Raw genomic sequence first — 27,500 nt, forward strand, 5'->3', positions numbered from 1 at the left:
GAGAGAGAGAGAGAGAGGGTGTATGTGTTCGTGTGAGAGAGAAAAAGAGAGAGAGAGAGAGAGAGAGAGAGAGAGGGTGTATGTGTTCGTGTGAGAGAGAAAAAGAGAGAGAGAGAGAGAGAGAGAGAGAGAGAGAGAGAGAGAGAGAGAGAGAGAGAGAGAGAGAGAGAGAGAGAGAGAGAGAGAGAGAGAGAGAGAGAGAGAGGGTGTATGTGTTCGTGTGAGAGAGAAAAAGAGAGAGAGAGAGAGAGAGAGAGAGAGAGCGGGTGTTCGTGTGAGAGAGAGAGAGAGAGGGAGAGAGAGAGAGAGACAGAGAGAGAGACAGAGAGCGGGTGTATGTGTTCGAGAGAGAGAGACACACAGAGAGACACAGAGAGACAGAGACAGAGAGAAAGTAAAGTAAAGGGGGGGGGGGGGGGGGGGGTAACGCGGAGGCGACGAAGAATTAATCCTACATACCCGAGGGAGAAATGCCAATTTCCTTGTCATGAATAATTTTCTCAGTGCTCATCAACCCACAGTTTCCGTACCCTTTATGTGTAAGACATTCGACACCCTGTATCATCAAACAGTCTTTATGCAAATGGATCCTACATGAATATGCATGGAGAGGTTCTTTAGCGACACTCAAGAGAAGCAAGATGGTCTGATGCCTTGGAGAAACAAAGATGACCCCAAAAGACCTTGACCGCTTAGGTTATTGGATAAAAGGTCAAGAAACGGAGAAGTCCAGCGGTGGGCGGGGCTGCGTTTCGAATTAGGAAACTGTAGAACAGTACAACAGGGGTGTTGCTATGATTCATTTTCTTCGGCAAACTGCAAAATAACTTTTTGCAATGTTTGTAATTTCAAGTAGTCCTTGTTGTCACCTCCCCTACCCCCACGCGCCCCCGTCCTTCTCTCTCATCGCAAAAAGTTCGGTAATCCTTCTGACATGAAGGCAACGTTATCGGCGATTTGAAATGATTTAAACAAAACTTGATTCAGTTTTGATATCGCGACATGTACAATATTTTGACATTCACGATCGACCCGTACTCAAGAATAATATTTATATTGGCGATATCCTATGTTTTAATGTAAGAGAAAATAAACACAATAGTGCAATGGCACATATTTTAACAATTCAAAATAAGATTCGGCGATTTAGTGACTGCTTGCGCCAAACGAGATCCCTGAACAGTGCATTCAGTCTAGGCCTTTTCTCTTTGTTTTATACGTATAAGAGAGCGTGTGGTCAAAACCTTGACCACCGGACTTTCATGGACACCGCAGCAGCGCCAACTTGGTCTCGGATGGACGGGCGGGAGAGGTGTCAGCCGACTGACAGACTGACTGTAGTTTGACCCGACCTCATTTACATGATACACACACGTGTGATGAGATGGTTTATTAATCACATGGGTGGTGTCTCTTGCGTATTATTTAGGATAAAGACGGATTCAAGTCAAGTGTGTATATATGACTGATGCCCCCAGGTACTATATTAACAGCTATTGTGTTTTCAGCGTAGCAATAGGGCCCGATATTTAGACGAGACAAGTATAATGCCGACGAGTCGAAGACGAGTCGCATTATACTTGTTGGAGTCTAAATATCGGACCCTATTGCTACGATGAAAACACAATAGCGTTTATATAGCTATTCTGACATTACATTCTGTGTTAAAATCCTGTTTTTGTCAGCAACAAGTACGAGAATGCTACATGTCGTTGATTGCAGACGACGGTTCCCTTTCCGCATGAAGCCACGGAAATAACCGAACATTGAAAAACCCACGGACATGTATTACGGAGAAAACTCAAGATAACCGGATGTTTAGCATTATGTCAATGTGCTAGGAATCATAATTATGACGTCATGACGTATCATGCTTGCCTACGTAGATTGTATGTTCGAAAGTCTGACTTCTGTTGGGAATTCACGTGGTGAAGACTGCGGTTAATCTCTAGATGATAAGAGAACAAGGATTGTCTCAGAAGAAACGACTAAATGTTTCAGACCGGTAACTTCATTTCAACATTGCACTATACAATGGACGTTCTATGTGACAGGAGAGTTTGCTGATTTTGTGTTAAACATTGGAGAGATCGTCTGCTAGAATCAGAGATAGGTCGCTTCAGATTGCAGCTTCTGGAAATTTGCAAGGTTTGTTGCCTGTTAAAGAACTGGATTTTACACGTAATGCCGGTATGTCATGTACAGTAAGCAACAACAAAAACACACACAAAGCAAATGGCATCGTCTGTTGACTTGTCACATAAACAAACCTGGCGAGGTATGCGTGTACTTTATACACGTGGAAGAAACCGGAACCATGCGTCTTTGTTATTGCCAATATGCTTTTGGATATTGGCAAAAATGGCCGACTTCCGTAGCATTATGCTTTGATGATCGGAAAAGGGATGTGCGAGACCATTCAATCACAGCCCCCGAATTTCCCCACGTGTTCATCAGAATAGCTATAATATTATAGAACTTTCACGCTGCATAACATGTTGCCAGTATCTAGACACTTAAGGGCCGTTCACAAGGCAGACTTTCAACCAACTTTTCCCTAACTTTTGTCGATTTGAAATCGCCCCCGAGTTGTCGAGGCCAAGTCGGCAAAAAAGACTGCCATGTGAACGGCCCTGACGATTTAGGTTCGATTTAGGCCAGATTTAGCAGCGACTCGAAAACTCAGTTGAGCGCTGCTCGACTCGGCCGTGACTTGGCGCAGATTTTGCACAGACTTTCCTTATCACGTTTACGAATTGGTTAGATCTATCCACTGAGTTATATATATAGCAATCCAAACTGCTCTTCCCGTATAAGGAGGTTCATGTAGCTCCGATAGCTGAACTGGCTGAGAATCGGTGCCTAAAACTAGTTTGAGCGTTACACTGTTCACATGGGCAGCGATTTTGATTTGACTTGGCGCCGACTAAAATCGTTTGAAAGTTGGGGGAAAGTTGGTAGAAAATGTGCCATGTGAACAGCACTTAAAACCAGACCCAGAATTGTCTCAGCGTTTAGGTCTAGCAACGTAGCCCTGGGGTTATGGGTCGTCTGAGAAAATTGCTTTGGGAAACGTGATTCTACCAATGATTTATGCCCGCTGTGGTCTGTTCTTTTTACGCCTGACGGTACTGCAAAACTTGATTAAGTATCGATCCGAAGTGCGTTTGGATGGGGGAGGGGAGGGGGGGGGAGGGGGGGGGGGGGTGAGTGTGGACAGAGATGCGAGGAAATGGCTGTATGTTTAAGAGGGTGATAGAAGATGTGGCAACAGCAGAGTCTACGTGATTGTGAAAGATACTGTAGACAATGATCGCGTGAGAGAGGAAAGAGCGAGAGAGAGCGGAATGAGAGAGAGAGAAAGAGAGAGAGATAGAGGAAAGAGAGAGAGAGAGAAGAAAGAGAGAGAGAGAGAGGAAAGAGATAGAGAGAGAAAGAGAGAGAGAGAGAGGAAAATGAGAGAGAGAGGAATGAGAGAGAGAGAGGAAAAAGATAGAGAAAGAGAGAGAGAAGAGAGAGACAGAGAGAGGAAAGAGAGAGAGAGAGAAAGAGAGAGGAAAGAGAGTGAGAGAGAGGAAAGAGAGAGAGAGAGATAGTTCCATTCAAACACATTAACTCCAAACGATAAAGCAATCATTCACGTTCAAAGAAATGTCAAACGTTGACATTACACAGCCCGGGTGTTTTTTCCCCTTCTCTCTCTTACTCTCTTTCTCTCTCTGACAGATTTTGCCCATCTTTTTCTCTTCCACTGTCTGACTCTTTGGGCAGAGTCCTACGCCATGTGAAAAAGATCGCCGTCACAGAAGTTCCCACCTTTGATCAGTTGCAGTCAAGATGCGGGAATGAGGCCAGTGACAGTGCATAGAACGGCAAAGTTAACGTAGTCTTCGAACACTCCCAGGCTTAAAGATAGATTCCTTCCAGTACAGATGCTTTTGTAAAACACCATAGGTCCGTCATGACTTTTACCTTGGCTATAAAAGCTTATCTTCCTTTTTTTTTTTTTTTTTTTTTTTCTGCAATTACAACAGTCAAGCTATACAGTAGTTATGAACACATTTAATCATGTTATACATTATGCATTCATGCATGTTTTTTTTGGTGTATTTGCCAAGCACATCATCGTGGGGCTTTTAATCCATAACATGCATCCGTCTACAATGTATTTTCATTCATCCTTCAACATGTATAATAAATATGTAAATGGCAAGTATACAAGACATACAACATTAGGACCTAACCGACAGACGGACATGTAACATACCGACAATACTGATAAAAAAAAAGAGAGAGAGAGAGAGAGAGAGAGAGAGAGAGAGAGAGAGAGAGAGAGAGAGAGAGAGAGAGAGAGAGAGAGAGAGAGAGAGAGAGTGAGAGGGGGGTAACAGGGTGACAGACAGGTAAGAGGATAAGTGAAGCAGACAGACATAAGACATACACACACACTCTTGCCTAAAATCTTATAAAAACCTACAATTTTAAACTGTACAAAAAGTTAAGCTGAAATGGACACTTCGCCTTGGTCAATAACCTAACATATATTCGCATAGGGTAACCACTCTGACAAAAATTCAACATTTCTATTCCTGATAAGATTCAATTTCTTTTCAATGTAATATCTTTGTTTTAATATTTTCAAAAAAACATTCAAAAGCGGAACTGAGCCCTGAAGTTTACATTTATAAATATAATATTTTCCTAAAAGAATAATCAGATCTAAAACATTATCAGTGTTCACATTATCATCATTTCCAAATATTATCAATCCTTTCGAAAAAGTCAAATGTTCACAATGTAAACATTCTTTGTGCAATACATTATTCAATTTAATCCAGAAGGTTTTAACAATCATACAAAAGCTTATCTTCCTACTTGAACACACGCGCACGCACGCACGCACGCACGCACGCACACACGCACACACACACACACACACAGAGACACAGACACACACACACACACACACACACACACACACGTCAATATTTTAATTAATTCAGCCAAAAGAAGGAGTTTGTTTGTTGATGTTTGGTGTTTATCCGAGTTTAAGGATACTTTCATTCCACGTCCAAGCCTGGCCAAATCTGTGATGAGCCGAATGGTTTACATGGGAGGGACTGTACCTTTAACTCAGGCAAACATCGTCCAATCTGTTCTTGCTTGGCAAATCATATCAAATATATACGTCAGTCTATTGTGAAAGCGGCGTTTTGTTTTGTTTTGTCCGAATTGAATTGAATAAATTGATCTCATATAATGTAGCTGCTTTAGCATTTCCGTGAACACGTCTTTAAACTTCAACTGTGGATATTCCATTCCATTAATTAATTTTTTAATTTTTTATTTATGTAACGCAACGGTGCAAAATAAACTGCAAAATAGACTTATTATGTTCAAGACTAAGACTCATCGACGTGTTCACTGAGTGAGTGCCATTTTGTGCATCGTATTCAACGTACCTACTTCACCTTTGGCGTTGCCAGAAAACAAGAACTGTGCAGCGCATCAAAGCTGCCAACCATTCCACAGGGAAGGCATGCTGCTTCACAGCATGTCTGGTGCCTCATTGATTGATTAAGTTTGTTTCTACTCTTGGCTCATGATTTTCTTTGTTGTGGCGTCTGAAAACGGTGAAATGAAGCGAACACGGTACACTCTCAAAGAAATAGATGCGATGATGCGGCACATGAGGACGCGTCGTTAACTCCACCCCCACCACCCACCACCCCCCACCCCCACCCCCGCATTTGGGTCCTTATGTGCCGGTGATTTGCTTGTAGTTTCTATGTTCATTTTCCATAACATTATTACTACGATCAGCAACAGCAGGTATTGATTGCAACGAAAGCAAAAAGGGCATGTCTATGGGGATTATACTGCATACCTTTAGAAGGATACGTCCCCTCCTATTCTGGTTTTTACATTTAGTCAAGTTATGACTAAATGTTTTAACATCGAGGGGGGAATCGAGACGAGGGTCGTGGTGTATGTGTGTGTGTATGTGTGTGTGTGTATGTGTGTGTGTGTGTGTGTGTGCGCGTGCGTGTAGAGCGATTCCGACCAAACTACTGGACCGATCTTTAATAAATTTGACACGAAAGTTCCTGGGTATGATATCCCCATACGTTTTTTTCATTTTTTTGATAAATGTCTTTGATGACGTCATATCCGGCTTTTCGTGAAAGTTGAGGCGGCACTGTCACGCCCTCATTTTTCAACCAAATTGGTTGAAATTTTGGTCAAGTATTGTTCGACGAAGCCCGGACTTCGGTATTGCATTTCAGCGTGGTGGCTTAAAAATTAATTTATGACTTTGGTCATTAAAAATCTGAAAATTGTAAAAAAAATATTTCTTTTATAAAACGATCCAAATTTACGTTCATCTTATTCTCCATCATTTTCTGATTCCAAAACCATATAAATATGTTATATTTGGATTAAAAACAAGCTCTGAAAATTAAATATATAAAAATTATTATCAAAATTAAATTATCGAAATCTTAAACAAAAAGGAGACCACTCAAAGATGAGGGGGTGACTGGAAGCTTTATTCATGCTTCAATAAAATACCATAATAAAATAATGCAAAATGTCGCGCTTGAAATGAGATTAAAAGACATGTACATATTTTCACTGAGGATTTGCTGCGCGCATAATAAACATCCCACAGTGGCGCATAAATATCAAAACATAGTATACTCCACAACAGCAGGATGGATAATCCTGTCTTGGCCCACACAAACATACGTGCTAAAAAAAAACCAAAGGAAAAACAACAACCACACACAACGAATTAATACTCAGACACACGCACATAATTATTTCTTTCTTATAACATAAGCATAACCAACACCATACAACAAACAAGCATATAAAAAAATACATGCAGAGGCAGTTAATTCTTCATAATTATTAAAAAAAAAAAAAAGGATAAGGCATTCCAGTCACACTAAGCTCAAAAGGGTGGGAGGGAGGGGAAACATTTTTTTGTGTGCGCACTCGCGTGAGTTTGGCAGCGAACTGACGCAGTGGACACAGGCCTGTGTTTACAGCGACACGCGCACGTGAACTTGCTGATTCACTCAGCGTAGCGACAGCCGTGGGAGCTAAGGGCCTAAATACAGGCGACGTTAATCCCTAGTAGTTTAAAATACATTTCTGCGAAATTCCTATTAAACAAAAAGGAGACCACTCAAAGATGAGGGGGTGACTGGAAGCTTTATTCATGCTTCAATAAAATACCATAATAAAATTAAGTAGAAGTGCAGTGCCTGGCACTGCATACCCCAAGCGAAGGAGCCATCATTGAGAGAGAGAGAGAGAGAGAGAGAGAGAGAGAGAGAGAGAGAGAGAGAGAGAGAGAGAGAGAGAGAGGTTCCACACCTAGAAATCTTGTCAGTTGTTGTGGTTGTTGTTGTACCTGTTGTGTTTGTTGTTGTTGTTGTTTTGATGACAATACTGTCCTTTTTTGTGTGTAATGTTCTTGTTGTTGTTTTGTTGTTATTGATTCATACTTGTTTACTCTATCTCTCTCTCTCTCTCTCTCTCTCTCTCTCTCTCTCTCTCTCACTCTCTCTCTCTCTCTCTGTTTATGATGATATCTTTCCTCGGAAAATGCAGTGCTTTGGATGGTAAATGCATATATGTTTGGCAGAGAGAGAGAGAGAGAGAGAGAGAGAGAGAGAGAGAGAGAGAGAGAGAGAGAGAGAGAGAGAGAGAGAGAGAGAGAGAGAGCGATTACAAGCAAATGACGAAGTCTCGTCCAACATCTCGTGCTACGAGATATGATGTACACCTAGATTACCTGATTACAAGTAAATAACGAAGTCTCGTCCAACATCTCGTGCTACCAGATTTCATGTACACCAAGATTACCTGATTACAAGCAAATGACGAAGTCTCGTCCAACATCTCGTGCTACGAGATTTGATGTACACCTAGATTACCTGATTACAAGTAAATAACGAAGTCTCGTCCAACATCTCGATATCTTCAGTAAGGGACAACGGACCTTTTCACAAATGTTCATAAAAATCGCTTGAGAAATGGAAAATAACGGTTTTTAATGGATTTTTGTTGTTGGTGGTTGTGGTGGTGGTGTCGTTGTAGTTGTTGTTGTTGTTGTTGTTGTTAGTGGTGGTGGTGGTGGTGGTGGTGTTGTTGTTTTTTTGTTGTTGGTGGTGGAGGTGTTGTTGTTGTTGTTGTTGTTGTTGTTGTCGTCGTCCATCATATCAACCAACTCACCAGGATTGCAAGTAATTCACGGTGTCTCTTACAACATCTCGTTGTTGGTGGTTGTGGTGGTTGTGGTGGTTGTGTCGTTGTTGTTGTTGTTGTTGTTGTTGTTGTTGTTGTTGTTGTTGTTGTTGTTAGTGGTGGTGGTGGTGGTGTTTTTTTTGTTTTTTTTGTTGGTGGTGGTGGTGTCGTTGTAGTTGTTGTTGTTGTTGTTGTTGTTGTTGTCGTTGTCGTCGTCCATCATATCAACCAACTCACCAGGATTGCAAGTAATTCACGGTGTCTCTTACAACATCTCGTGCTACCAGATTTGATGTACACAAAGACTTTAGCTTGGAAATGGAATCCTCAAGTTTGACGTCATGGAAGATGTCATAACATTTTGAATTCAGCTCCTTGTGTTGAAGAGAATGATGTCATGAGTTTGACGTCATGAGTTTTGATTGTCTTCTTGACCTGGGTTTGACCTCCTTCTTTGTTATGACTTAGAAATTGGAAGCGCTTGTAACTGCCGTTGTCGATGTCGGATCAAAACGATTTATGTCTTAAAACCTTCCTGGGATCAATAACATTGCCTGTGCCAATTTTTGTTGTAGTCGAGTCAAAACTGTGAAAGTTTTAGGGGTTCTAACACACACACACACACACATCATATTTGGTTGAAATCAACTCTAGTGTGGGACCAACCTAGCTTCGCTCGCTTCGCTCGCTTCGCTTGGATAATGCAAAATGTCGCGCTTGAAATGAGATTAAAAGACATGTACATATTTTCACTGAGGATTTGCTGCGCGCATAATAAACATCCCACAGTGGCGCATAAATATCAAAACATAGTATACTCCACAACAGCAGGATGGATAATTCTGTCTTGGCCCAATTGTCCAAATCCACTTCACTCACTCTACCTTTAAAGTCCCTTTAGTGCGCTGTCACAGATTAAAAAATCCCTTTTACGTTTTGACAGCACACTGCCTCTGTGCATAGACCATTTATCCTGGACCGCCAACTAGCTCTCTCTCCGCTCTTTCTCTCTATTACGAGGTAGCGGCCCCTCGCATTTAGGAACGAAGAGAGGTACAGAAAAGCGTGCTATCCTTCTCAGCGCAACTACTACCCCGCTCTTCTTGGCCTTTCAGAAATCAGGGGGATGTCATATCCGGTGTCGATTGTAAACATGGACGAAGTTGCCGAGGTAAGTTCTGAAAATGCTAAAATAAACTCAGCTAAAGTGCATATGGAACATGTTTTTCGATGAGTTTTGTTAAGTTTAGTTTGGAGTTTGGGAAAATCCAGTTCATTGTCACCTCCCATTGTCACAAATAACTGGAGCGTGCTTTCTTTTCACTGTCTTTCAAACCGGACGCTAAGCGCCCCTGTGAAAGTCGAGCGTCGTAACCTCGAAGGGTCACGTGACGAGTTGGCGGTCCAGGCTATTTGGTCTATGCTCTGTGCGATTGCGGAAGCAATCCGATCACCAGGGATGGCAATGTAAGCTAGGCAAGCGTATGAGCGCCAGTCTCCAATCTGGCGAATTGTCTCTATCGGAAGACCGACTTGATAAGCCCAGGAAGCACCCCCTCTGCGGAAACTGTGCCCGGCGTACTGCTTGGGATCAACACCTGCCTGCTGCAGGCACTGCTTAATTAACTTTTAACACGAAGGACGAGGGGGTCAGGGGGGAGAAGGGGGGGTTGCCGGACGAGGCCACGAAGGCGGGGCCGTCGGGCGGGGCGTGGGGGGGCCTGAAAGCTTGGAAAATCGCAGCGACCGGGCAGAGCAGAGCAGAGGGCATCCTCCTGAAAGTCAGAGTCAAAGTGCGATTTTTGAACTGAATAACCTTGGACCAACTAATGGTGATGCGCACAGCGTCTGGGTAGAACACACAGTCTTGTCTTCTCAAGTGTTTGGTAATCCATACAGACAGTCCCTAGACATCAATTAATAATCTACAAATAAAATAAAACAAGGTAAAACATGACTGTCAAAAAGGGGGGTGACTAGCAGTTTCAGTTACCAGACACGAGCAATTTACGTAAGCGTTCGTGACCTCCCGACTCGTGAAGGCGGGAGACTGCGTCTGCAACGACGTTCCTGGCGCCGGGGTAGTATACCGCCTTCAGCCGGAAGTTGTAAGTGGCCGACGCCCAGAAGACCCTGCGCAAGGACTGCATGACGAAGCTGTCTCTGCACGAGCCCTTGTTGATGATGGCCACCGCCGCCTGGTTGTCGGAGTGGACGAACACCTTCTTGCCCGCCCACAGGTGAGACCAGCGAGTGACCGCCGGTTCGAGGGCGAGCACCTCCTTGTAGTTGATGTGCAAAGAGGCGGCGCGAGGCCAGTGGGTCTGCCAGTGCGTGTTGACCCAATCGCCCTGGTTGAACGCCCCCGCCGCCTCCGTGCAAGCGTCGATGCTGATGGGCGTGGCTGGTCGGCAGTCGACTAGTGGCATGGTACCGTTGAAGGTTCGCAAGAACCTAAGCCACCAGTCGATGTCGAGGCGCATCTCTTTGGTGACTCTGGAGCGATGCCACGGGCAGCGCAGCGTAGCGATGCGATCGAGGAGCCGCCGAAGGTGAAAGCGGCCCCCGTAGATGCACTGAGAAGCCCAGTTTAGCTTCCCAGCTAGGCTCTGGAGCTGGCGTTTGGAGACCTTGGTGCTGGAGAAGACGCCCTGCAGATCTTGCGTGAGGTCCTTCACCTTGGCGTCGGGCAGCTCCATGGTCATAGCGACGGTGTCCAGCGTGATGCCCAGGAAGGTTAGACGCTGGGTAGGGCCCTCCACCTTGGAGTAGTTGATGGCGAAGCCAAGCTGCCTCACTAAACGCATGAGGGCGTTCAGCGCGGCTTGACATAGCTCGGAGGTCTCAGCAGTCAGCAGGAAATCGTCCATGTAGGCGACCACACCCTTGTGGCCTTGAGCATGCATCATGTGGCGGATGGCTTGCGAAAGTTCGTGGAATACCTCGGGGGATCGCCGCGCGCCGAAGGGCAGACGAGTGTCTACCATAAAAGTCTCTGTTGGCGATCCCTCGAAGTTCCAGGCTACGCCTGTAGCCGGATAGTTGGAGGGGTGAATGCGCACTGACCTGTATGCGCTGGCCAGGTCGCCCAGCTGAAAAAGTACCACACGATGTACTATAGTATACTATAGTAAACTATAGTAAATGTACCCTGTACTATAGTAAACTATAGTAAATGTACCATGTACTCTAGTACATATTGTAGTACATGGTACTTTGTACTATAGTACTGTGTAGTAAATGTACCCTGTACTATAGTACTTTGTGGTACAGTAGAGTACTTTGTACTTTGTACTATGGTACTTTTTAGTGAATGTACCATGTACTACAGTAGTACTATAGTACCTAGTACTTTGTACTATGGTACTTTTTATCGAATGTACCATGTACTACAGTAGTACTATAGTACCTAGTACTTTGTACTATGGTACTTTTTTGTGAATGTACCCTGTACTACAGTAGTACTATAGTATGAAGTACTTTGTACTATGGTACACTGTGGTGCTTTGTACTATGGTACTTTGTACTATAGTACTACAGTACATAGTACTGCGGTACAGTATAGTAGTAATAGTATACATGCATTTTGTGTTTTTATTTTTATTGTTTTATTAATATAACTTATCAGCTAAGCAAAACAATTTTGTTGTTGAAATTAAGTTGATTAAAAAACATTGTTTTTAAAATTGTGTTTTATATCACCAGTTGTGCATGTAAACGTGTTGTGTGTGTTTTTACAACTGAGGTAGTCGTACATATAAGATTTATTATGTTTTGTACGTGCGTGTGTGTGAATTAAGCCGTTTGTTGGAGATGACATGAGATATTTTCAAACTTGTTAACTGTGCATTTGCAAAATACACGTAGGAATACTTTGTGCTCACACACACACACACACCACACACACACACACACACACACACACACACACACAGTCACACACACACGCTCGCACGTGCACACACACAAACACGTGGGTACGCACATATTCACTTAGGAGAAAGGACTTTTGTAACGTCAGATTTACATAAGTATAGTTAGTTTTTTGTAAACAGTTAGCATCAAATGTGAAATTAATATTTCATTAACGTTACCTTGGAACGCTTCTCACAAAAAAAGTTTTCAAAAGAGAATTTAACAATTGCTTTAAAAGTTAAAGGATAAGGATAAGATAAGGATAAGATTTTATATAGTCCTGTGAGGTTGCCCTCATGGAAATTCGGGCTGCTTTCTCCATGGGGAAAGCGAGCTGCCATACAGTATACGGCGCTACCCACACATTTGTTTTCCTGCATGCGTGTATTCATGTTTCCGAGCCCTGAGACTTTCGCTGTGAACTTGGGTTCTTTATCGTGTGCATGCGGCCACCGAGGAGAGTCTGCACGATGTTGACTCTGGGAAATAAATCCCTCGCCGAAAGTGGGGATCGAACCCACGCTGATTGCGACAACTGGTTTTGAAGACAGCGCCGCTACCGACTGAGCTATTTCCCGCCCGCCCGAAACGCTTAGTAAAATGGTCTGCAGTGAAATTTTGAAACAATACCTTTTTTATGTTAAATTTAACATTTGCCAAAATAATTCTTCATGTAGGATCAAGTGCAAAGTTCTTGGTTTGACCTGAAGTTGACTGAATTTTGCCGTGTGTACAATATTGTTTCGTTTTAAATAATTTGAGAGAGAGAGAGAGAGAGAGAGAGAGAGAGAGAGAGAGAGAGAGAGACAGAGAGACAGAGAGACAGAGAGAGACAGAGACAGAGAGAGACAGAGAGAGACAGAGACAGAGAGAGGGTTGTGGCATACAAGCATTACAAACAAGTGTTTTTTTCACCCATGCAGAGAGGCACCCCTATTCTAATCACATATACACGGACATTCACACACACACACACACACACACACACACACACACACACACATACACACACACACACACACACACACACACACACACACACACACACACACACACACACAATATGAGATTTTTTAAAATGTTATGGAATATGTACACATCGAATGCTTAACAGAGAGAGAGAGAGAGAGAGAGAGAGAGAGAGAGAGAGAGAGAGAGAGAGAGAGAGAGAGAGAGAGAGAGAGAGAGAGAGAGAGAGAGAGAGAGAGAGAGAGAGAGAGAGAGAGAGAGAGAGAGAGAGAGAGAGAGAGAGAGAGAGAGAGCTCATAATTAAATTTATTACGTCAGGATAAAGGGTTTAGGCTTAGCCTAATCTTCCAACCTGTCCTTGCAGGCCTGGACTACCGGGGGGGGGGGGGGGGGTTATGGGGGTTGCGCAACCCCACCCCCCTCCTAGCCTAAACATGTACCTCACTTATTTAAAACATTTTTTATTATTGTTTATTTTATGCCGTTTCATGCAAGGAGCGACCATTTTTCTATCTCAGAATATGACCTACCCATCAGCTTCAGGGGGCTTTGCCCCCTGACCCCCACAAGGGGCTCTGCCCCTTGACCACGCCAGGGGGAACATCCCCCTAGACCACCACTGGCACCCCCCCCTCTCCTCTTAGCCTAGTCCGGCCCTGCCTTGGAACATATACAGAGAATAATTGTAAACGTAAGCAAAAGACTGCACACACACACACGCGCACGCACGTACGCACACGCACATGCCGCATTCACGCCCACACGCATGCACACACACAAACCGCTGACATTCGCTTACACACATACACACACACACACACATACACACACCCATATACCCCCACATCCCCTCCACACACACATATCCCCCATACACACACACACATACTGCGTAAACTCACACACCGTGACACACACACACACACACACACACACACACACACACACACACACACACACACACACACACACACACACACACACACACACACTTGTGTGCGTTGCATATCTATGCACATGCTAAAATGAACAGAGCAGTACCCGTAAAAGGAACAGTAACCCATAAAAGTAAATAACTAGTAAAAACATTTAAAAGTACTGAACTTGTCAAATCCAGGTGCACGGAGCCCCTGGGGATTTTAGTCATACCTCTGGCAGCTATATATCCGTTAGAAGAACTACAAAGTTTCATTGACTTGCACCCAAAGAGTCAAGAACTGCGATTTTTTTACGAATTAATTTCGTACTCGGACCCGGCTGGTCTTGACCTATTTTTGGATCTAAATTTAGATCAGGTAGATCACCACATCATGCACAAAAGGACACGTCACTAGCAAACTATGTCAGACATCATCATGAGTTTGTGTAAAACAAAATGGAGGCCGGAATCACTCAGTTGAATCGAACTCTGACCAAACACCACGTAATAACTAGGTTAATTTATGCACTCGCGTGAACAAGAAACTGTCGAGCTTCACAGATGTGGTCGTTGGGTAGTTTTGGGTTTGTTTTACTACCATAGGAGGATTTTTGAACTGTAAATGCACTCAGCTGCAACAAAAACGCAAAACGAAGGTTGAGTATATATACATAAAATATTGGACTAGCAAAGTCATCAAACACAAGACCAAACAAAAACAAAAACAAACTGAGCCGGCTACTTTCGATACGAATAAAGGGTTCGCACGAGAGTTATGTCCCTTAAAAATCGAAGAGGAGACCACTCCGAAGTAAATCAAGGGAGAGCAATAGTAACTGATTTTCAACGAGCGAACTCACAAGAAAGAGCACGGGAGATTGCCAAAAGCGGTCTACAACATCACGAAAGGAACCCACCAAGAGAGTTTAACCATAATTCAGAGAGCAGAAGACGGATCTGGACTGAGAAGTAAGCCTTCAAGAGTTTTCCATGTTATCGTATCCAGATTCGCTCAGGAGTTATCGAGTGATTTGCAACTGTGACTCACTGACTGCCAAGTCATCGACTATCGAGTGAGGAGCTTTTTCACTATCACTGTCACTAGTATCCGACTATTTTTCAGATTTGCAAAGTTTATACCATTGTGAGAATCTGAATCTGATACAATTACAGTGACCATTGGGCCGTCTGGTTGTTGTTTTTCTCTTTGAGTTTGAGTTTGAGTTTGATGTTTTTACTTTGAGTTTTGGATCTACTTGTTTGTTGATTCTATCTGGATCTGGCTGCCCCACATGGTGGTGTTCGTGTGGAGTACGTGACAGAAGCGGACTATTTCGTTAACTGTTTACAACTTATAAATTCCCATTTTGAAAACATGTATCTAGGCCTGCCTACATGACTTTTTCAGATTAAAAATCTGTCGGCAATGTGGAAAAGAGGTTGAACTGGTAACAGGAACAGTGAGCTGGTTGATCAACTTGATGGCATGGCTGTACCAAGTCATTCAATTGGAACGGAACCGACAAAAACACCAATGTTTCCATTCTTCTTTGTGCTGAAAGTTTACACTGACAGGGACAACAAGTAAGTGACATTTTAAACTCTTGTCTTAAATTACCTGTACCACTTGTATAACACACACACACACACACACACACATACACACGCACACACACAAACACACACACACACACACTGACACACACACACATATTCAAACATCAAGTTTTTCTGTTCACTTTCAGTGATGGACGGCCTATCTGGTGGCCTGTCATTATTCCAGTGTCTTGGGGGCACAAGAGGCAAAACTGTTTGATGTTACTTTTTGTGTTTTTATTTCTGCATGCTTTATTTGGATTACTAGAAAACCTCTTTTTATTCCTTTGTGCATATCTATTTGACCTTTATTCTTTTACTTTTAGTGAAAAACAAAACTGCCTGAGTTGGTGGGGGAGCTTCTGGACTCCATGTCAAAAAACAGTCGGCAGGGTGATGACAGATGGCTGTACCAATGAGTCATTCAGATAGAAAAGGAAGCAGACACCAAGGATTCCATTCTCTGTGCTGAAATTGTGAAAAGTTGTACTCTTTAACCAGTAAGTTAATTATTAACAACAAATTATAAAATTTAAAAACCCTGTTTTTTCTGACATTTCAAATTTAATGTAATTTGCAATACGGTACTAGCATAGCTGAATTTGGTATTTATGATCCACTGTTGTGTAATGTTTGCAACACACACACATACATTCAAATATGTCTGAATCAGTGATGGACATTTCTTGTTTGATTCACTGTCTTGGATCAAATTTTCAAACAAATTTTGCTTTTCTTGGGTGTGTGTTTGTTTTTGTTTAGCCCTTAATTGTGATGCACAGACACACACACACACACACACACACACACACACACACACACACACACACACACACACACACACACTTAAAGACACACTCCCTTTTAGGACCTTGCTTTTTTCATATTTTCTGTGAATAACCTTTGTGAATCATCAATCAACGGCCTTTTTAAGACACCCAGGGCCTATTTTTCTCAGATATTTTGAGGTCTAACAAGGGGAGTTCCACTGTATGAGCAAGCCTTAGTTCTATGTTTAAGTATAACAATGGGTGAAGTGCATCTGACTTTATATTTGTCATATCATTTTAAAAGCCCCTAACAAGTTTTGTTGATCATCATTATAAAAATACTGTCATGAAATTTCTGGCTGGATACTCAGTCCTCTCTTGTGTTACAGATGCTGTGAAGCGACAGGAGGTGCTCCTTCGGCAGATAAGGACAACAACAAAGAGTTTTGTATCACTTTATGGAACTTGTTATATATCTTTCAGGGTCCTAAATGGAGGGTTTCACTGGAGCAGTGACTGTTGGACAACAAGTGCAGGGTGTGTTTGGACCTCCTGGATCAACATGTGTGCAGAACTGCTGAGGGCTTGAACTTCATGGGTGTGTGTAGGAAATTTCATATTAGAATTTGATATTAACATATTCCTGTGGTGCTATACAATTTAAATTATATGAGTAAATGAATATGTCTGTATGAATGTACGTATTTGCTGTGTCATTGTGGCATAGATATATAGACCTATAGCAATAATAAGACATACATGCTGTGAATATATGCTTTTATGCTCTTCTTGTACAAATCTGAATTAACTGAAATTTTTCTTAATGGCCAAGCACAGCCAGCTCTTTTCGACCTTTACATAGGGCCACAGTCAGAGATTGTAGAGTACACACAGACCATTCATACTTCTTTGCGCTAAGGTAGGACTGCAGGTTATGTTTTTATTACGGCTTTGTCAACATACTGTCATTTCTGTCCGGCTGACAGTGCTGCAAACATTCATTGAATTGAAAAATGTGTTCGTTATTGTTTGTGAACATCTTTTTTTAAAAGACCTGGAAAAAAGCCCCAGAACAGATTATATAATACATGATAATATGTAATTGAATTTAAATTTTCTTTTCAAATCAGTGTCTTTTTACAAACTAGCCTTTGTTATTTTTATGAGTTTAAGTCAGATATCAACACATTCTGAATGCATAGTTCAGTCTTGAGTGGGAGAATGTTTGAGGCATAAATTGCTTTTGACAACAACAAAAGTTCCCGGTTAAATAGAGAAGCTCCCCCAAAATCATTTTATTACACATGCCTAAAGCCAGCATAGTGCAAGCAGATTTATTTGTGTATGTGCTTGTATGTATAAAGACAGATAATTTGTACAAGTGTTGGCTCTTCATTTTTAATTATTTTTTCAGGATCCTTGGGGGGTTCCACTGTATCTGTGACTTTTGGACAACATATCGAGTTCTGGTGGTTTTTTGACCTAATGGATCAACATATGTGCAGACCTGCTGAGTGCTTGAGGTAAATTGGTGCATTTAGATATATTGTTTTGCCTACCTGAGAGATACCACCCATGTGTCATGATGTGATAAATGAACCATCTCTTCACAGGCGTGTCTATCATGTAAATGAGGTTGGTTCAAACAACATGTCTGACAGGGATTTCATTTTCCACTGCTTATGCAAAATCTCCGAGACAAACTTCATTCTCAAAACATTCGCGGGAAAATGGCAAGCCCAAAAGTGTTCCGAGAATGACTTTGCATCTGTGACTTTGTAATCATGAGCAGTGGAATATATAAGGTCCCTGCCAGACTAGCTTGCCATGACCTCAATGATATTCCCACATGTGGGTGTATGGTTTAGTTACCACATGGGTTATCTCTCCGGTACGTAGGAATTGAAAACAGAATACTTCATGGCTTGCTGTGTGGCACCAGATTTACACTTATTGCTTTTCAAATATTGAAATATTCACGACGGGCGCAGTGGCGTGGTGGTAAGACGTGGGCCTCATAATCGGGAGGTCGTGAGTTCGAATCCCGGTCGCTGCCGCCTGGTGGGTTAAGAGTGGAGATTTTTCCGATCTCCCAGGTCAACTTATGTGCAGGCCTGCTAGTGACTTAACCCCCTTCATGTGTACACGCAAGCACAAGACCAAGTGCGCACGGAAAAGATCCTGTAAACCATGTGGGAGTTCGGTGGGTTATAGAAACACAAAAATACCCAGCATGCCTCCCCCGAAATTGGCGTATGCTGCCTGAATGGCGGCCATACACGTAAAAATCCACCCATGAACGAAGAAACAGAAGAAGAAAAAATATTCACTTTTACTTGTGTAAACCCAGTAACACACAGTAGGCTATGTAGTGTTCTCTATTTGTATCATTGAAACGCTTCTGTCCCGTCAATCACACTTTAAATTGCCGTATATTTTGGATGACATATGCCACCCCTTTGGTATTCCACTGATAATAGTTTAATGTTTTAGCTAAATAGTTTCAGCTAATCGCTATGGAGTATGCAAACACTGGAATTATATGCGATGAAACACTCAAGCTGCTTTCTCTTGCTTATAGCTGAGAGCAGCACTGTAGCTCAGTGACTGTCGGGTGGAGGATCCAATTCTGCCTGTTTCCAACATAATGGATCAACATGAGTGCAGACCTGCTGAGCGCCTTATCTTCTTGGGTGTGTATAGATGTATATACATTAAAGGCACAGTAAGCCTCCCGTAAACCATCACAGAGCTCCCCGAGCGTCTACATACAGTACAAGCATACTTCCATTTGAACGCTCACCGAACAGGAACATCCTGGCTGCTTTCTGTCGAGCGTGAAAAATTTTCAAAGAATTTATTTTCGTGGACTTGGTCCTCTACAACAATGGCGCCTCGTTTTGGTGCTGGACGGCTGTTATGAATATTCAATACCGGAAATCACGCCCGGACAGTAAGCCTCCCGTAAACCACCACAGATACTGTCAGGCTTTTACACACAGTACAAACACCCTTCCATTTGAACGCTCACCAAACGGGAATATCCTAGGTGCCCTACGTAAAGAGCGAGCAATTTTTAAAGAATTAATTTTGCCAATTGAACTCAGGTCAAAAATGAGTTACTTCCCTTCGGGTCTCATTCTATCGATGTAAACTTGCCATAGCCGTGGATGGATGATTATCAGAATGTTTTTGGACCGTGGTGCGTTTTTGCGCTAGACCTAACTTTTAAAATCTAAATAATAAATTGACAGCTTGTCACACAAACATTCTTTAATCATAAAAGAATTCTTTTTTCATCAAGACAAGATCAGTACAATTCGAAGTTGTGAAAGTTTGAAAAAAGAAAAGCCCGGAAGCAGGGTCACGCAAGGGTCGTAGCAGACGGCGGTTTATGCATATATCACCGTTCCTCTCAACAGTCAAAAACCATCGCTAGAGTTTTTGTGAACCACAGCCGTTTGTTTCGTGCATAAAAACGTGCTATTGTAGATAAGCTCACATGGAGTCGCATTCAAATGACTAACTGACGACTACATTGTGAAACAAGAGGCGAAGCCTTCAAGGCTCACGTAAGAAATCGACAAACAGTAACACAAACTCAATCACTCCGTCACACACACACACACACACAGTAAGCATAGGTGACACTGTGCAAGAAAGCGAGACACTAGATCTAGATCTGTCTGTCTGCATGTAGCCTACTTACAGACACGACTGCCAACTAGTCTCGGCCCGCTCAAAATAACAATGACCGAGACATTCCTTCGCGTGACGTCTAACCCTCTTACGCCATAATGTGACGTCTTCAAATGACGAAATGTTAAAGTTTCTACCACAGACATACACACGCACGCATGCACATACGCACGCACGCACGCACAAAGTTACGATCGCATAGGCTACACTTCGTGAGCCAAAAAGGGAAACTTGATCACACGGGTTCACGATTGCTCAGGGGTAAGATAAACCACGCACAAATAAATTATTTGAAAATTGTTCGCTCTTTATGGAGGGCACCTAGGATGTTCTCAATCGGTGAGTGTTTAAATGAAAGGGTGTTTGTACTGTAGTCTGTGTGTAAAAGCCTGACCGTATCTGTGATGGTTTACGGGAGGCTTACTGTGCCTTCAATTGTATTCATAAATTCACACACACACACACACACACACACACACACACACACATACTGACAAAGACATTCATGCCTGCACACACGCAAGCACAAACATACACGCACCAGCACGTTTCAAACCCCCACCACCACCACCGTCTCAGTCGGAGCCTTTAGTCATCATAATACACACACAGACGGACACAACTTTTAAAAGTTAGATATATATGCACTAAAAGCCACGGCACTTTAAGGTAGGTTTCATTATCATTCTCTTAAAGTTTGGCCCTCTTTGCTTCAGTCTGCATGCTTTCTCATAGTCATACTGCTGTGTCATTGCAGGTTTCATTCCATGCTCTGGTGTGGGTGTCATAAGCAAGAGAGCCTCCTGTTCACTTCCAGCAGATGACTGCATGGTGAAGGACCTTGATGCCACTTACAGACGTCAAAGCAGCTAGCTAGATGCCATTGGAGAACAACCAAAACTATTCAGCGGGTGCCATCGGCGAACATAAATACAAGTTACAGAACAGGAAAGCAGATATCACTGGCAAAGGGAACCGGACAGCAGCTACAATAAACTTAATCAGATGCCTGTAGCAAATAATCTGGACACCAATCACAAATCAAACAGATGTGGAGGACAGAGAACATTTCATGTGATTATTGCCACATATATAACCCTGTTTTGAAAAAAGGGACATAACGCCACACTATATACTTTCTGGTTGCATGCTGAAAACTCTCCATTGGACATTTAGTGAGTTTTGACTCACCAGGTCAGGAGAATGTCACTGATGTGGAGCATAATTAGGCTGACTTACAATGGGTAGACAGAATTGAACATTGTTGTTTTCTTGGATGGTTTTCGGGATAGACTTTACAAAGTTAACATACTGCTATGGTTTAATCAATTTCAAACATGACCATATTTGGCATTTTTTCAAAACCAAATATTTGACAAATATCAAGGATGTGTTGCGAAAGCATGTGTTTTTATTTTTCTGAAATGTTTTGAAAGCTAGATTTTTGATACTTTACAGGCTATTGAAGTTGGATGACCTGTAGATGTGACCCATGTAAAATTGACCCTCATAAACTTTTAAGTTCACAGAAAATAATAATAATAACAGAGAAATGGTATCATTTTGAATGTGTTTGAAGCAAGATCGTTGTAACTCAATAACCCCCCGCGGGTTAGGGGGAAGAATCTACCCGATGCTCCCCAGCATGTTGTAAGAGGCGACTAACGGATTCTGTTTCTCCTTTTACCCTTGTTAAGTGTTTCTTGTATAGAATATAATCAATTTTTGTAAAGATTTTAGTCAAGCAGTATGTAAGAAATGTTAAGTCTTTTGTACTGGAAACTTGCATTCTCCCAGTAAGGTCATATATTGTACTACGTTAATTGCAAGCCCCTGAAGCAAATTTTTGATTAGTGCTTTTGTGAACAAGGAACAATTGACAAGTGGCTCTATCCCATCTCCCCCCTTTCCCCATCGCGATATAACCTTGAATGGTTGAAAACGACGTTAAACAACAAATAAAGAAAGAAAGTTACTCAATAACTTTATCTGTGTAAGGTCACACACATACAGGGTTAGATGACATCAAGTCAGCTTGATAGTTTGCATTTATATTCAAGTTCAGATTGGGGTAGAGTTCCGGTCAATAATAGGGACAATCATTGTCTCCTTTGATTGTTCACAGAGTTTTCATGTACTGATGTAGGCATGGTCACTTTCAAAGCTAATCATAGAAATTTAACTTGGCTGTAGGGGAGATAATTTTGAGAAAATATGTGTTGTGCTAAAGATTAATTCCCACAAAGAAGAGTGCTATAATAAATCTGTTTTGTGCATTTTATTGTTAGTTGTTCTGGTTAACAGGGTTATAAACAATTGCATTAAAACTGTTTCTGCATTGGGACATTTACCAAAAATCAACTGCTTGGTTACTCACTGTGCAAGATGGACACCTTATTTAAAATTATTATTTAATTGGGTCTTTTACATGTTAGTGGATATTTTAAAATGTTCTTACATAAGTTTGACTATTAATGCTCTGCCGAAAAATGAAAATAAAATTTAAAACATATGATGAACCTTTACTTTCCTACCAAATGTGACAGATTGACTGCAGCGAGTGGCCTGATCGTGCACACACACATTCAATTCACACAACACAATTGATTCAGCAAAAATTGGGGCCACATTTACATCCAGTGTAATTTTTAAGGCTATGGTACTTTTTTTAAGAAAGTACTGCAGTATACTATAGTAAACTACAGTAAAAGTACTATAGTACAAAATCTACAGCAACAAAAGTACCACACTGTACTATAGTAAACTATAGTAAAAGTACTATAGTACAAATGTACCGCGGCCAATGTACTACGCTGTACTACACTTTACTCTAGTAAACTATAGTACATGTACTCTAGTAAACTATAGTTTACTATAGTATACTATAGTATACTATAGTACATGTTTGCAAAAAAGTGACCAAAATACTATAGTACATTTAAACTGTACTATAGTTTACTATAGTATACTATAGTACATGTACCACAATGTACTATAGTACACACTAATGTATTATACTATAGTACTTTTTGTACTATAGTTTACTATAGTACTAGTACTATAGTAAATTATGGTACACCATAGTACAATTCAATGTACTATAGTACTTGTACTATAGTAAACTATAGTATACCATAGTACAATCCAATGTACCATAGTACTTTTACTATAGTAAACTATAGTAAACTATAGTACAAGTACTATGGTATACTATAGTACATAGTGTAGTACTTTTTTACTTGGGCGAGTTTAGCGAGATAGCAGCCTGGTGTGATGAGATCTACGGCATCTTGAAGCTTCTGGAACTGGAACGGCGAGCTGTGTGCGAAGTCATTTAAGGCGCTGCCGACGGGGCGACTGCAGTCGTGGATGATGCGCACTTTATCACCGTCTTTCTTGGGGATAGCGCCGAGAGCCGACACGATGGTGGGTTTGCTGTCACACTGCTTATAATGTCCGTGCTCAAGCTCCACCTTAATCTGCTTCTCCACCTTATGACGGGTGGCGCCCTCTGTCGCTGACTTGTAGTTTTTCTGGTACACGCTGTCGGTGATGTCGTCAACGTCGACGATGCTGAAGCCTTCTTTGATGCCTTCCAGGATGTAGTCTCTTTTGGGGTAGTCCGCGGGCAGCAGACGGTGCCAGGCTTCGTACACGAGGCCCGCTTCGCGCACTGGCTGGCTCAGTGGCGCGGGGGAGCGTTTTTTTCAGACCCGAATTGCCCGCCGGAAGCTGTAGCCGTGGACCGCATCGTTGGGGGGTTGGTTTGGGGTGACTGGTCGCTGGGTGCGTTGGAGAGTTGGTTGTGGCGATATTTGCAGGCCTTGCCAAAGGAACACGAACCGCGTGCCTTAAACTGTTTGCACTCGGGTACGGCCTGCCGCTGCGAAACTGTTGGGGTGCTGCGTTGTGCTCTGGGCTCCATCTTCGCCTCCATGTAGGGCGGGTACGTGCCCCACGGGAAGCTGTGCTCCGCCTGCAGCTCACGATACTGGTAGTCGAAGTCAAGGACCGACTCCCAGCTGTAACGTTCGGCATACTCCATGACGTTGACGGTGTGGGCCAGGTAGAATTCGACGTCTTGGCGCGGCAAGGCCCCCGTCTGCAAAAGGTTGTTCATTAGTCTACACGGTTCGCTGCCACCCACTCCTCCATACGAATGCCGGAGTAGGGGTGCTGATCGTCCGTGCGGACAACCAGTCGCTGCTCTGTGTCAACTATCAGTTCTTTCTTCTGCGATTGTCTTCTCTTCTTTGTTTTCTCAGTGAGAAAGTCAGTGATGTGAGCAGTTTTCTTCTTATGCGCTTTGATTGTGAGTGTCAGACGGGGGTCGAAACAGGCAAAACGATCGGCGTGCGGGGTGGACACTGTTTGTGGTTGATTTTGCTGTGGGTCGCGTAAAAAAAGTTCGTCAAAACGCTTACCGGCGTCCGTCAGTGCCGTTCCGTTTCTGATGTCTGCCATCGTAATCTGGGGGATGGAGCTGGATGCACCCCCCTCGCCGGCTGTAAGAACTTGCTGAAGGTCATCGATGCCGGCTTGACGCGTGTCTTTTTGAAAAGTTCCAATCGCCGTGCGAAACATTTTTTTGTGTGCGCACTCGCGTGAGTTTGGCAGCGAACTGACGCAGTGGACACAGGCCTGTGTTTACAGCGACACGCGCACGTGAACTTGCTGATTCACTCAGCGTAGCGACAGCCGTGGGAGCTAAGGGCCTAAATACAGGCGACGTTAATCCCTAGTAGTTTAAAATACATTTCTGCGAAATTCCTAAATTTAAAAACACTTTCATCTTATTCCTTGTCGGTTCCTGATTCCAAAAACATATAGATATGATATGTTTGGATTAAAAACACGCTCAGAAAGTTAAAACGAAGAGAGGTACAGAAAAGCGTGCTATCGTTGTCAGCGCAACTACTACCCCGCTCTTCTTGTCAATTTCACTGCCTTTGCCGTGAGCGGTGGACTGACGATGTTACGAGTATACGGTCTTGCTGCGTTGCATTGCGTTTAGTTTCATTCTGTGAGTTCGACAGCTACTTGACTAAATGTTGTATTTTCGCCTTACGCGACTTGTTTGTTACATTTAGTCAAGTTTTGACTAAATGTTTTAACGTAGAGGGGGGAATCGAGACGAGGGTCGTGGTGTATGTGCGTGTGTGTGTGTGTGCGTGTGTGTGTGTGTGTGTGTGTGTGTGTGTGTGTGTGTGTGTGTGTGTCTGTCTGTGTGTGTGTGTGTGTAGAGCGATTCAGACTAAACTACTGGACCGATCTTTATGAAATTTGACATGAGAGTTCCTGGGTATGATATCCTCACACAGTTTTTTCATTTTTTTTGATAAATGTCTTTGATGACGTCATATCCGGCTTTTCGTGAAAGTTGAGGCGGCACTGTCACGCCCTCATTTTTCAACCAAATTGGTTGAAATTTTGGTCAAGTAATCTTCGACGAAGCCCGGACTTCGGTATTGCATTTCAGCGTGGTGGCTTAAAAATTAATGAATGACTTTGGTCATTAAAAATCTGAAAATTGTAAAAAAAAAAATTTTTTTATAAAACGATCCAAATTTACGTTCATCTTATTTTCCATCATTTGCTGATTCCAAAAACATATAAATATGTTATATTTGGATTAACAACAAGCTCTGAAAATTAAATATATAAAAATTATTATCAATTTTTTTTTTCGAAATCAATTTAAAAACACTTTCATCTTATTCCTTGTCGGTTCCTGATTCCAAAAACATATAGATATGATATGTTAGGATTAAAAACACGCTCAGAAAGTTAAAACGAAGAGAGGTACAGAAAAGCGTGCTATCCTTCTCAGCGCAACGAATACCCCGCTCTTCTTGTCAATTTCACTGGCACTGCCTTTGCCACGGGCGGTGGAGTGACGATGCTACGAGTATACGGTCTTGCTCCGTTGCGTTGCGTTCAGTTTCATTCTGTGAGTTCGACAGCTACTTGACTAATGTGGTATTTTCGCCTTACGCGACTTGTTTTTGTTTTTGTTTTTAACGTTCCTTTACCCGATATGGCTATGCGGTGCCAAGTATACAACACGATACACAGAGGTATGCAGGTAAACATTTACACACTGTCACCACTTATCATGCGTCATGCACTGACATGCTACCTGGAGAAAAAACACCCCCCTCACAACACACCTGACAGGAAACTTCAACCACAACTCTGGTGATATACACAACTGGATGAACAGAAACCAAAGACTCAAAGATTTTAATGTCCTTATAAAAACAAGGAAAATTGCTTTGCAGTGTCAGGCGGTTTAAAACATAAAATACATCTAATTTACTAAAAGTTCACAATTGCGTCATTTTTTAAAATGCCTCATCTTTAGCTTTAACTTAAATTTTAAGGAAACTTCAACCGAATCTCTTTTGATTTACAAGACTTGAGGAGCAGAATCCAGCATCGAGTCATTTCATATATTGGAGGCCGTTTTCTGAGCGTTCTTCCCACGAGCGTATTATGGAAGGCGAAATGGAGTATAGGGTTCACAGGATGCGTGTGTAGTTGGTGTACATTGTACACACACTGTGTTGTTCCGCTGTCATTCCGGGGCTCCGGGAGGGAAAGATGTTGCACCTGTAGGCGCACAGGTATGATAAGGCCAAAAAAAAAAAAAAGGTCTGTTTACGGTAACATAGGTCAAAAAAATAGGGTCGGTAGGTCGGGAATTTTTTTTTTTTTTTTTTTTTTTTCTTCAAAAAACCCATATTTTTACGTTATTTTGCCCAAAAAACCGAGATTTTTTTTTTTTTTTTCCCAAATGCAAAAAAAAAAGTCTAGGGTCGCGCGAAAAAACTAGGGTCGGTCGGGTTACCGTAAACAGACCTATTTTTTTTTTTTGGCCTAAGGTGCAGTTACCTTTCGGTTCCTGGTGAACAGGTGATGGAAATCGACTGCAGCTTTGCTTCGGCATTCTCCCCTGGGTTTGTTTTGGCCAGAACATTTTTTTTTCGAGGGGGGTGAATGGGGAGAGGGGGAGAGCCAGGGGTCGGGGTATGGGGATATCGGATTTCTCTGAACATCAATTTTGTTTTGTTTTGGGTTAACGATTTAGGGAAATCTATCGATTGAAACTTTCGTTAATCATTGTTCCGTTGGATTCTTACAGGTGGCGATGTGGGTGTTCAGGGGTGGTGGTGGTTGGGGTGGGGGGCTTACGTTTTGGCCAACAGGTAAGAGAGTGCAGTTGTTTGCGGACGAGAGAGTCAGGGAAACTTTTCTTGTTTGTTCCCTTCAGTTTATTGCGCACACTGTATGTTTCTTGAAGAAAATGACGTGTACCGACATAATTATGCATAAGCATGATGAAGCGTAGTTGGCGTTTAAAATGCGGTGAA

General features: G+C 42.4%; 2 long non-coding RNA genes across 2 annotated transcripts in view; both read left to right on the forward strand.

The window, feature by feature from the left end:
• Nucleotides 1-27,500, forward strand: part of LOC138948550 (uncharacterized) — a 338,312-nt gene that overhangs the window by 2,815 nt on the left and 307,997 nt on the right. The gene's annotated exons all lie outside the window — the stretch shown is intronic.
• On the forward strand, nucleotides 14,335-22,639 carry LOC138948512 (uncharacterized). Its single transcript, XR_011450002.1, has 7 exons — nucleotides 14,335-15,031; nucleotides 15,471-15,646; nucleotides 15,985-16,158; nucleotides 16,912-17,026; nucleotides 17,843-17,951; nucleotides 19,010-19,121; nucleotides 20,885-22,639. It is a non-coding gene; the product is annotated as an uncharacterized lncRNA (long non-coding RNA).

This window comes from Littorina saxatilis, linkage group LG15 (assembly GCF_037325665.1).
Source record: "Littorina saxatilis isolate snail1 linkage group LG15, US_GU_Lsax_2.0, whole genome shotgun sequence".
NCBI classification, from domain to species: Eukaryota; Metazoa; Mollusca; class Gastropoda; order Littorinimorpha; family Littorinidae; genus Littorina; species Littorina saxatilis.